General features: G+C 38.3%; 1 protein-coding gene across 7 annotated transcripts in view; it reads right to left on the bottom strand.

The window, feature by feature from the left end:
- LOC120636692 (hepatic leukemia factor) overlaps positions 1-12,649 on the bottom strand; it is a 203,752-nt gene that overhangs the window by 20,171 nt on the left and 170,932 nt on the right. The window lies entirely within an intron of this gene.

The raw sequence follows: 12,649 nt of genomic DNA, 5'->3' as shown, positions 1-12,649 counted from the left end.
TTAAAACTCGGTATAGTATGGTGCGGCCGGAGCCGCACGCATCCGCAGCGTTGTAGAAAACGAAACCGCCAGCGAGCACGTGCGCCCGCGCACGTGGCCAGCATGATAAGCGACCACTTTTACTTGCGCGCGCTAATCGCAGCAAACGTATTTACCTGTCCGCGCTCCGCAAGGCGCATGCCGCGGCGGCACATTTCACTTTCATCTACCGCGTCTACGGCACTCTACCAACTGCCGAGAGTGAGCTGGATGTCGTTGCGACGGAGGACCCAGCAGTGGGATGTCGGCATGCATAGCCAATAGGGATCTGATGCCATCGACATTATCATTTAAGTTATTTGCATTCACGCACATGCTTAGTCATGGTCAAGGCGTAGCAATATAATAAGATTGACCTCCTACAATTGCAATTTATATAATTTTAGTGCTTTATAAATACCCCGGTGGTAAAACTATTTATTTAAATTACCTATGATAGTTAGACTTTTTGTACGTAACAGTGAGTAATTTAAACATGTATATAAGTTTTATGTATCATCAATAGTTTTCTGAGCGCACGCCAAGTAATGTATATAATAGGCATGATTTTGCTGGTTTGGGTAACAATGTTGCAAAATTTTTAAGGATCTCCCATTTTCTGAAATTGGCTTTCGTTTGGCAAAGAAATGGTTAAAATCGGTCAAGAACTTTCGGAGCCTATTGGGTACAAACAAAATTTTTTTCTTTTTATAATATTAGTATAGATAGTATCATCATCGTCATAACCGATAGCAGCGGCGTGCATAGAGGGTATGCATAATGCACAGGGTATGCAGATCATATCAAATGAAGAAAATCTCCAGTACGAGTTATAAGAAATTTAAGGATAGGCATTGTAAGAGTTATAAAAAGCCTAACGATTAAGTTAATAAAAAACCTTCATTAATAAAAAAATCTGCGCCTGCGTAGATAGCAAAGGTTATTTTATGAACTCTCGCAGGAACTTTACCCAGGTGTTTTAAACATCGAAAAGTGTTTTTTAACCGTTTCCAGAAATACGTTTAGTGCCATGTCTGTGCCAAACATTATTATGATCAGTCTCGTGTTTGCCGAACCTAGGTTACCTAATAAACAGACATACTTTCGCATTTACAAATATTATAATCTATATAAGAAGACACCAGTGCTATCAACAGCCTCAACAATGTTTTGATTAACTAAGTAAACTAAAATGTACCAGAGAACACACACTGCAGCAGCGCGATCGCATAGCGTCGCGCCTCGTGACGTCACCGGAAAGTAAAAGTCGGAAGGCGGGCTGGCGCTGCGCACTGCGGGGCGCGGGGAGGCGGAACCAACCGCGGATGTTACTTTTACTCTCACCAGAGCCGAGCTCTGTCAGTGCGAGTGCGCCGCACGCCATTTCAATATACTACTCCTCGGCAGATGTTATCTCTGTGTGGCTCAGAGAGACTGAATTGACTTGAGGGTTAAAAAAACTGTTTTGGAACGCACTAATGAAGTCCTCACTTTTTAGGAGACTAGCTGTCGTAACAAAACGTTAGATAATATTAAGGCCTGAGCCGCATCACTTTATAGACGTAAACTAGGCACCCACAACCTATCTTCCTAAGCGTCCAAATAACATTCTACGAGGAACAAAGTTTATTTACATAAGGTTATCTTGAATAGAATTTAGAATTTTGCGAGGACATTCTATGCCTCATAATGACGGTTGAAAATCACCGTTGAATTTTATAAATACAATCTTCGAAGTCGATGCGTAATTTTGGCTCAATTATAAGAGATAGGTAGCAGCTTTTTGGGGCTACTAAAGATCAATAGTATGGTAGGAATTTAAATATTTTGATACCAACTTAGTGAATTTTAGGCTGAAATCTTATTATTACTGACAAACATGTTGCTCGCTAAAGATGTAGGAGAAATAGGTTTAATAGTTTTAGAATTTTTGTTAATCTGTAGAAAAGATTTGAAGTTTTGTATATTTGTATGAATGTTTTTATGTAATAAACATACCAACCAAAACACCTATATTTTCTTATATTATAGTTACTAAACTCATGTAGTATCTAAATTTAAATTTAGTTCGCCTTTCTTGGACTTTCTGTATTGAAAATAAGAACAATACTTTTTTATTTGCATTCAATTAGACCAAGCAAAATAAAACCGACAAAATTTTCAATTTCGAGCTTTTAACGTACGGACCGACCGACCGACGACAAAGAGTGACCCTTATATGGATCCGTTTCTCCCGCTGCGAAACCCTCCAAAAATACATCTTGTTTTAATATAACGCAACGCAAGAATATTCATTAAAATCCGATAAGTAGTTTCTGAGATGAATACGCTAAAACATACAAAAGAACTTTTCAGTTAAGATTTCATCCGTTGAAAGAGCGGATATATAAGCTATAATTAATGAGCTTTAAGATTAAGAGCGCGCCGGGCCGGGACAGAACATCGACAAGGTAAATCAACGGACATCTCGATCGTAGATGTCAATATAATGAAACCTCTCATTAAACGTACACGGCGAACAATTCGCTGGCCTAAATTCATCAGTTCGAGTATTTCAAGATTGTATCTGCTAATCATTTTAAGTGAGATTCCATAATGTGAGGTTTTCTCGGTCGCTGTGTATATAATCTGATGATAAGTAATATCAGTTAAAAAAATGTGCCTGCAAATATTTGGCCTCTGACTTAAGGTGAGGCCAGTGAGATATTTTTCTCAAAACATGAACCGACCAGAGAGACACGATTCTCTTCATCCTTTCTTTCTTAAGAAATATATAGCTATCTTTATCCTCTGGACACCGTATAGTTTTTTTTTTCGATGATTTCATCGCAGCTCATGGAATATGGCAACGGAAACGCGCTAACATGCAAGGGTACTGTGTGAAAGCAACACCCCCATCGGCGTCGTGCCGGATTGCACTAAATCACTTTTCGGCTGTGTGCCTCAGACAGCTACACAGCTGCGAGCAGGCGAGGCGAGCAGTGCGGCCCGACGCCTCGTGCCGCCTCGAGTACCGAGTCGCGGAAAATTACTACAACGCTCATTGTAATTTGTAAAGTCACGTGTGGCGACGCGCGCGGTCCAGCGTCACGCGAACGGCTGTTAGACGAGTAGGACACTGGCGGAGAGCCGCGGATTCACGCGGCGACCGAACGTTCTACTACACCCTGATCTTCCGATACTTTTTAGAAAATATTTTAATTTAAAGCAAGCAAAGCTACCACTAAGTCCTAGTGATAAAGTAGGTAATTGTTAAAGTTAGTAAGTTAATTAAGAACCTTATAGCCTTCGTCGCATCGTTCATGACGTTGTTTGGCAATTCATTAGAAAAATGAAAATATTGCCCCTTTGCTCATTAATATAAACGGTAACTAACGTACAGCCTGACCAACTTTTTGTACATTTATTTTAATTATGTAGATATGCACTGTACTGACATTTTAAACGAATGAGTAAATATTAATTGCGACTCGCGCGCAGCTTTGAAGAGTTATAAAGATTTGATGATACCCAATATTTTCCTGCTACGTGTAGTAGCTCCGGAGAAAGTGTGATTCCAAACTTGTGTGTGAGGCCGTCGACTAAGCCTAAGGCCTCGAAATATACCCTCGTTAGTGGTAATGTCTCCTTTTCGACTTTGAATAATGTGCTAATACAATACTAAATAAATACCTTTTATGCGTAACTTAGCGGATCTGCTGTTGAAATTAAACCGTTTCAGATAGGTAATATGATATTCAACTACTGCAATAGATCTAAATAGCAAAGAAACAATTGTTTTGTACTCTTGCAAATTTAAAGATACGACTACTCTAACCGATTGTTACTGCGCATTCTCACCCGTGGAATCTCGAACCGTTCCGGGGTCAATAGCCACAACACAACCTCCTCCGGTAAACCCTCCTTTTTTCAATAGGGTTTGGAAGGTTGTATGAAAGTCTACGTAGTTAGTGTTACCAAAAGCGGTCAAATATAGGTTCATTCATTCACATTTCAAATACGGGGTGATAGGTGCATTGGATGGTATTTCTACTAAGATATATGTTGTATTATATTGGTAGGTACTTAAATCACAACGAAAAAGGATTTTACAAAATTACTAACGAATATTTTACAAAAAAAGATTTTTTTTAAAGATTATATGTACGTCCAAGTTTTATGAAGTTCTACTGACAATTATGTTTTGCAAATTACTAAAAATTGTATTAGAACATCCCGAAGAATGAACGCATGTATATCATGAATGGTAAAGTGTCTCTCTGCCCACAGTCCGCTTCCTTCCTGAGACAGGCAAAAGCCTCAACGCGATTATTTATATATTATATGAAATGAGAAGGTCTGTGCTGTCGCGAGCAGTCGCCGGTAATTAATAAAAGGTCACAATAATTGACACTTCATATTATGTTGTTCTGAACTGGATTGATTTCAAACGACACTGTTGTCACAAAACTGAACACTTCTTAGCACATGAGTGGTATGAGGAGACCTGATTTCCGGATGTAATTTTCATTTAATCGTATTCACAAAACTGGCTGCAACAGCCTTCTCGGTGACCTTACACCCATTGAGCCCTTTATGCTAATGCTTCACTAAACGCGAAGGCAACGGTGCGACGTGGGTACCTTTAAGGTTGATTTTTAACTTAAACAACATTTAGTAGTAGCTGTTTACATTGCTTAGCCGTGAGGGAAGTGAGGGAATCTATTATCAGTGATTACTATCACTATTACAACACTCGTAAATTAATATGTACCTATAAATATGTAGTGATATTGTTTTTTTCCATTCATTAAACATGAATCGTTTGAAATACATATAATAGCATTTTATATGTTTTAACGTACCTTGATGGCATACAGCTAGTGAATTGTATCTACTAGATGTTAGTTCGTATCAACACTTGTCCGAAGCACTCACTTACACCTAATATTGAATCTAAATGTTCATACGTATTATTGAAACTGTTCGCAAAACGGATTCGTTTAAAATTTGTAACAAAATGTAATTCTATAAAACTTTACATATATTTTTATCCCTAATTTCCCTCATTGTTTACCAAAGCCTTTAATTGTTCAGTTATATTCTTGCTATCACCTATGAATTTCCGAATTTTCATTTATTAGTCTACATGCCTAAAAAAACAAATAGGTACCATTCAAAATGGAGAATTGGAATTGGAATGTTGTATGGAAGTTCTGCCGTCTCAGCAAAAGACATTCAAAAAGTTACGTTTGAAAATCAATGCCTAAAAGTATATTGGAAAAAATAAGTTATTGCTACTAATTAAAAGTAAAGAAAGCATCAATAACACTCTCGGTCGGTTGTTCAAATCTCTAGACCAGGTTAGTGTTTCAATGACTGCATTCGCTGGAGCCTGTGCAGCTGTAATGTTTCACCAACGTCATCACGTCGTAACACACGACATGTGCCTGCCGATTCTGACGTCACAGCGACAACGTGAAACGTAAGTATAGTGTAAATTCGGCTTAACAAGTAGAGCAAATACCATCTTATTTTTGTTTTAAGGACGTTTATTCCAAGCTCACTCGTAATTTTAACGTTTCCACCAACTTTCTGAATTGACCCCAAGAAGGGTGTGGTGAGTATTTCAAGGTCCAAACCTCCGAGCGCGCGTCACTGATGGGGAGGGCTCGGCCAGCAACCACGTGCGGGATGCCCCAGAACTTTTGCTGTTGCCTTGAGTGGAAATTACTTTTAGTTCATTTCTTTTGTTACATACTTGTAACAAAAGAAATGAACATTGGTACTATACCAATTTCCCAGCTTTCTGAGACTATTTAGCTTTCTAATTGGATTTTTATATATGTTTTCTTATTTGATTAGGAGTCGTTTCCAGCGACACTTTTATGTATTGACTGTTAACATCAGATATTGTATTATAAGCACATCGCTTAGTAATTCGTAGCTTTAGATTTAAGTTGGCGAACGAAGTTATCACCATCCCCTTACAATTATGTAAACAAATATGTATGAACGCTTTATAAGTGCCTGTGATAGGCCTACATGAATAAAGAAATTTTGAATTTGAATTTGAATTATATTCCAGCAAGATAACTGGAGTAGTTAGTGCGAGAAATGTTTGAGTCCCAGCCTTCCCAGTAGTGAAACGCCTTTAGTTCGTAGATGCTGTAGTTTCCGGAAGTCAGTATAATTCTTCTTGAACTAAGAATTATCTGCTTGTATTTTATTTAAAGTGACCTGACCCTTTATCGGTATCTGTGGCATTGTACAACTAATTTACTTGTTAAAAATAGCATATCAATGTTTAGGTCACAGAATTATCGAGGTAATAGATAAATTACTTCCAGTGTGATGTGATTAATAATAATATGTAATATTAAATATTTTTGATTTGAGTTTTTAATACTCTATTTGACCGCACCGATACTCAACGACACCGTTATGTATTTAGAAGGGATAGCATTACAGAAGCGTTTAAATAGTTATTCGACCACTCCAAAAACACCTAACATGTTTGATATGAAGAGTTGAGATTGCTGATTTCTAAAACAACTTTAATAGTAAAAGAAATGGGTATATCTTTCCTTTAAAATATGACAGCTTTTTTTAAAATACATCTTATGTTACAATTTTTATAATAACTTTGCGCAGTTAATTCTGTATAAAATTGATCTCAGGTAAACATCGAGGGACAAAAGTTTTTCATTATTATGAATACTCGTGGTCGCCCACTGGTCGAAGTTCGATCATAATTATTTAAAGTTATAAGTTTGTACATTATTAAGGTTCTATTGACAACGACTAGACTTCTTTAGTCACAGATTTCGTCATGGCTACACTGTCAATTTGCTTTTTTTCAAACCAATTATAATCCAAGAAAATATCAAAAAGAGTATATATGCATGTATGTGTCAAATGTGGTTACGATGATAACTATAATAGGGTACAAAGTTTTTGCGTCACGTATTAATATATAGGATGGTGTGTTTGACGACTCAAAGAAAAGAGCAAATACATGTTATGATGTATTATTTCATTCATTGAAAGAACTGTCCTTTTGACGCAGAGCCGATTGAAAGCCTTAAGCGTAAGATAACTCAGCAGTGGAATTGTCTATATGGAGAGTCGTTTACTGCGACTTTCTCCATACAATGTAGACAGATACCTACTGGCATTTCTTACAAACCTTAGTAACCAAATTTCAAGTAAAAAGATCGAAGCCGACGAGCAAAAAGGTGAGGGGCAAAAATCCGACATCCGTAGAGTCACTAATAACTACCAGTCGAAAAGAGCATTGTGGAGTTGAAAGTAAAAGTGGTCTGTGCTGTGTGCAGGCGGACGCGGAAGAAAGCATGTGCTCGCGGGGACGCGGGGTCGGGGCGCGGGCACGGGGCGCGGGGGCGGGAGAGAAAGTCGCCAAAAGGTCGCTACTTTTTCCCAAATATTCAGAGTGAAAGTACGCCACGCTCGAATTGATCAAAATAAGTTGACTCGAGCGACTCGGACAACTAATCTTGGGTGGCGTTCCAACTAAATTGACAAGTTATTTTATGCTGTATTTGGAATAGGTAGTGTTAGTAAGCACTTAATAGAGTAGAACAGAGAAACAGAAGGAACAACGCATGATGCCTATGCCATGTCAGTCAGTGTTCGTCGGAGGACATGCCCCTTGATCTGTAAGTATCGGTGGCACTAATATATAAATAACACCATAGTATAAGAACTCAAACGTGTACGAGACGCGTACGCGTACTTGCACAGCGGTACAAGAATGTAACATATGTAACAACTCGTACCGGAGAGGAGTAAATAAATATATAATGATTCAGTTCGGAGCCGAACACATTACGCAATACTAAAAAAGCATTAGTTATCTACATATTGTGGAATAACTAAGAGCTAAGTGTATTGTAAGTACGCACTTGTGCGCCGCAAATTTAATTTATATCTAACTCAACGCATGGCGGTCTGCAATACCCCATCACCGTAAGCGATAAGGCCACCTTCGTAACACTAATTGAAATCAACTAGTTGTTTGTTTTTTTTCTCTATTTTCTTTGTTAATGCAACAAAGTATTAATTTTTGTTATCATTACAGGCTCCAGGCACGCATGCGACCCAACGTGAGATTCAAAATCAAGATAAAGAAAAAACTAGTGCACAATTCGCATACGAAAAAACAACTAACGACTGACTATGACAAGATAGCCATTAGAATTGGGGCTTAATTGATTTATCTTGATAAGTACTAAAGGCATCTAGGACCTTACTATATAACCCGATTGCATCAACTTCATACAAACAGATGCGCAGCAACACTGCTGACACAATAGAATGAGTAGTTCCGCTAATCCTTAATTTTCCATGCACGATATCTCTATGTCGCATGTCGTTTAGATCGGTGCAGTGGTTCAGTCGAATATAGGTAACAAACAAACAAATAGACACACTACCGCATCTATAACATCAGCAAAGTGTGAATAAGTTGAACGCCTAGTTGATTCACGTTTGAGAAACCGAAAAATATAAATTGCCTATTAATGCTAAGTATCCGTGAGCTGCCCGCATGTCGTCCGACGTGGACACCACGGCAGTCGAGTTGCTTGTTTTGTTGCGCCAAACAAGCACCCAGGAGGACACTTGCTCAAAATAGAGTAATTTAGTTTCAATAAGAAAAAGAAGTTCCGTTCAGTTTACAGACCCTCCGATGTATACATTATGTTGCGCATACTTTCCGTGATCAAAATTAGTTAATGTTGGTTTATATACTGCCATAGCCGCTTACAAACTTACATCTGCTACTGTACATAACATATCCCGACCCAATGCGTCGTGTCATCCGCCCTCCCATTGTTTGCTTTGTTCGGGGCTTACGCTTGCTTTTTAAAATAACTGATGACCTTTCTCAGGGATTGGACGGTGGAATGGAAAAATCTTTTTCAAATCTGACTAGCGGATCCGCAGATTAGCGCGTTCGAACTAAAAAAATCTCCCATTTTTTATTAGTACTCGCATTGTTGGTACTCCTTCGGCTTCTTTCGACTGAAACGTATGAGTAAAGCTTTTTGTAACAAGAAACGAATTGCAAATGTGATTATTAACGATCTCTATTTACTTTCCTTTAGTTTTAAAATACTGGCGCTAACTGGATGAAATATAATTACAAAGGAATTCCATTTTCAATGTTCAACTAATGGTTGGCGTCAGTATACTTTCTAATAAAATATATATTATTATATATTTAAAATAATAATATATATATATATATATATATATTAATTATATTGCATAAGTCACATTTCGTATATTGTGTTCCGTTGAGGAGTTCAATCCTCTATCTCCGACAATCTTCATCAGGTCAAAGGATATTTAAATAGGATTTGAAGTAGGCAAATCTGCAGGTCAAAATTAAATCTTCGAAACTGGTTCACATTTGGCGGTGGAAGTGATTTCGCCAAAATAAGTAATTGGCTTTTAATTTCTTTTTATGGGCAATCAATTGGCCAAGGACAGAAGAAAGAGAAGCAGACTACAGAAATACCAACATATTCATTAAAAACATCATTTCACCTGTTTACCTACTGTTCGAAGGGGTCGATGTTAAGCCGATGGCCGCCACTTCATTAATGAGGGATGATTTAGAGTCCCTGCTGCTGGGCACGGGCTTCCTCTCTCGTAGAGGAATGAGGGTGAGGGTGAGGGCACCACGTTATTCCAATTTGGTTTGGCATGCTTAAACGATTATTAACACAAGTAAGTGACACTAACCAATGTAACAGTGGGTGCACCTAAATACATTTTATCATCCACTGAGTTATTTCTTGACATCAAAGCTTACAGTTTTACGGATGAGTGGCGTGTGTTTTTTCTAAATTAAAACTTTTGGTCATTTTTACTTTTTTTGTTTGCCTCTGTATGGTCTAGTTTAATTTACTAACAAACTACACTTGGAATATCATAAATACGTTTGACTGTAACCATTTACCTAACGACCTACACTTTTTCTAACATTTGACTTCGAGATAGATTGCATGTTTCGAAAGCACATGGGAGGACCTGAAGAATTATTTAGAAAAACTTTGACGGAGTTGCTGGAAACAACAAGTTATTGATAGGACCTTGTATGTTCTCGCGGGCTGCGAGTGTGAAAAGCCACGAGACTGACCGCGATGTGTGTTTGTGCTCATACTCTGCGATGAGAACCGACAAAGATGTTACGAGCGGTGTATTAGCGCGCTTTGCTTTGATTTTTGAATCCGTAGTAATGCAGTGCGTAAACCGCCCCTTGGGAGCTCACCAAGGTTGGCCCAACGTCTGAACTCGTGCCTGCGCATTACAACAACACTGGGTCGCACAGTACATCAAGGCTCGCAGTGTAGGTTCCACCAAACCCATTATTTCAAGATTAAAGGAGTCCCACAGTACTCTTCCGCCCGTCTGTAATGTAATGTGAAACCCTTCTCAATATAAAATAATAAATTGATTTGAAATTGGACTGGAAGTTCAGAGCTTAGCGTGTTCAAAACACTCTTCGGATTTATAATTTATGGATAGATGAATGTAGGCAACTACCACAACATAAACATTTATTTGTTTGCAGTTGTAACCACAAAGACAACTCGGCGCTTCGTCCAGTTGCCACCAGTCAGTCGAGTACCAGTAGTTCAATTATATTGATTGAATTATGATTTTGTTAAATATCTACTTTATCAGTAGGCATTTTATATTCGCAACACACAATTCTAAAACGATGTGGGTCAGCAATTTGGGTGATACAGTAATCAGGGTTGCTTACTTTAACTGTCTATGTTTTAATACAAATCATCAAAATATTGTTAGTTAACACATGTATGGATTTATTTGTGGTATTCAGCATACTGAACTTGCCATTAATAACCTTTCGACGGGAATTATAAAACTGTCTGTTGGGACGTGGCTAATAATACGAATAGGGGTGCGATACGTGAGATGCCCATCGATCTGAACCAGAGGCGTCGAAAGGTTTCCGGAAAGTGACGAAAAACTATACGTTATGCTAAACAAAATGTTTATATACTCGTGAGATAACATGGACCAATTTGAAAGTACAAAGCTTAATTTTAGTCAGTATTGTTATTGGCACTTCACATACAAATACATTGCACATATCAATGAAGTCATATTATGGCGCTCGAGACATGAAAACTGAGCAATAATACTTTTTAAATGAGAAAGGAGCTTTGGAGATGACATAGCATATAAAAGTAAATTATTGACGAACATTCCGAAATCTACTGAAAAATAACGGCAACCCTAGGGCGGTTTGTCTAGAGCGGAGTGTGGCTTCCGCAATAATCGCCTTCGTGGCCGCCGTCGAGGCCTGCCCCGAGCCGGCGGCGCTAAGCCGCTTGACTGGATTGGCTGCACTCGAGGCGCTGCCGAGCAGCCGAACAGCCAAACAGCCAAACAGGCGAGTAGCGAGAGAGAGTGGGCGAATAGGCTTATTTTACTATATCCAAAACATATCTTAATTTTGCAGAATTTAAACGTTTTCTGATATAAATTGTTGTTTCAAAGCTGAAGATTGTAGATTTTGGTGTTGATTATTACTTCTCGCCGACACAAGCAAAGCGCCAATAATACGAGTGCACTCATCAATTATACCCTTTTATGATTGTTATTACTATGAATAATTTTTAATGAAATCTACTTTATATATATATAAAAGCGAAGAGCCAAGTACTGACTGACTGACTGGATCATTGATTGATCACAATGTCATGAACTATAAAGCCTACAAACTTTAAAGGTTAAACTGTAAAGAAAGGTAGGTTCCTTCTAGGACGTAGGTGTCAGCTAAGAAACGATTTTGAGAAATTACCCCCTAAGGGGTGAAATAGGGGTAGGAGATTTGTATGAATGTGCTGTTTTTGAGGTGAGAGACACCAAAATTAGACTATTATAAATGAATGGTCTAATAAGTAAGGGTTGCATTTAGAACAGATAAGAAGTTTAGAATGCGGAAACCAGCCCAGTAGTTGAGGGAAAAGCGAGGGAATTTGTTCAATTCAAAGAAATTTGCCAGTAGCTTTTTTTCTGAATTTAAATCACCCGTGAGTTTTAACCACACTACCTAAACCTTTTTTTACATACTTCTACTTTTTTAACAGTATTTTTTAAAACCTCGCTGTTATAAAACAGACAAAATAGTATAAACTGAGAGTACGTACGTCTGCCTAAATTTAACCTGATAACTTATAAATCATGGAAGTGATTTTGAGGTTCTGCTGGAGATAGGCGTAGGCGATACCGGGATTACTTTTAATTTCAGGCATATCATAATTTCATCGCGGACGAAGTCATGGGCAACAGCTAGTTATTTTATATTTTGGTCATTAACACAGCACTTTTTACTCAACAAGTCCCGCGCACGAGCCACTTGCCGGAGAAGGTGTTACGAACAACTACACGACTCCGTCAGAAAGCTGTGTAAGAATTAATAAGATAACTAACTTGCATATTTTGCGAAGAACTTTTAAAAATGATTAGGTTTCACCTCTGCTCTCTCAATAAATATAAAAAACGTTACCCCGGGAGTGGCGTACGCGGAAGGCAGTAGCATAAGGAACACAATCGGATCGCACGGACGGCCGCGGCCGCGCAGGAACAA

This window comes from Pararge aegeria, chromosome Z, assembly GCF_905163445.1.
Source record: "Pararge aegeria chromosome Z, ilParAegt1.1, whole genome shotgun sequence".
Taxonomy (NCBI): domain Eukaryota; kingdom Metazoa; phylum Arthropoda; class Insecta; order Lepidoptera; family Nymphalidae; genus Pararge; species Pararge aegeria.
The sequence above is the reverse complement of the archived record's forward strand: the minus strand, read 5'-3'. Positions and strand labels throughout refer to the sequence as shown.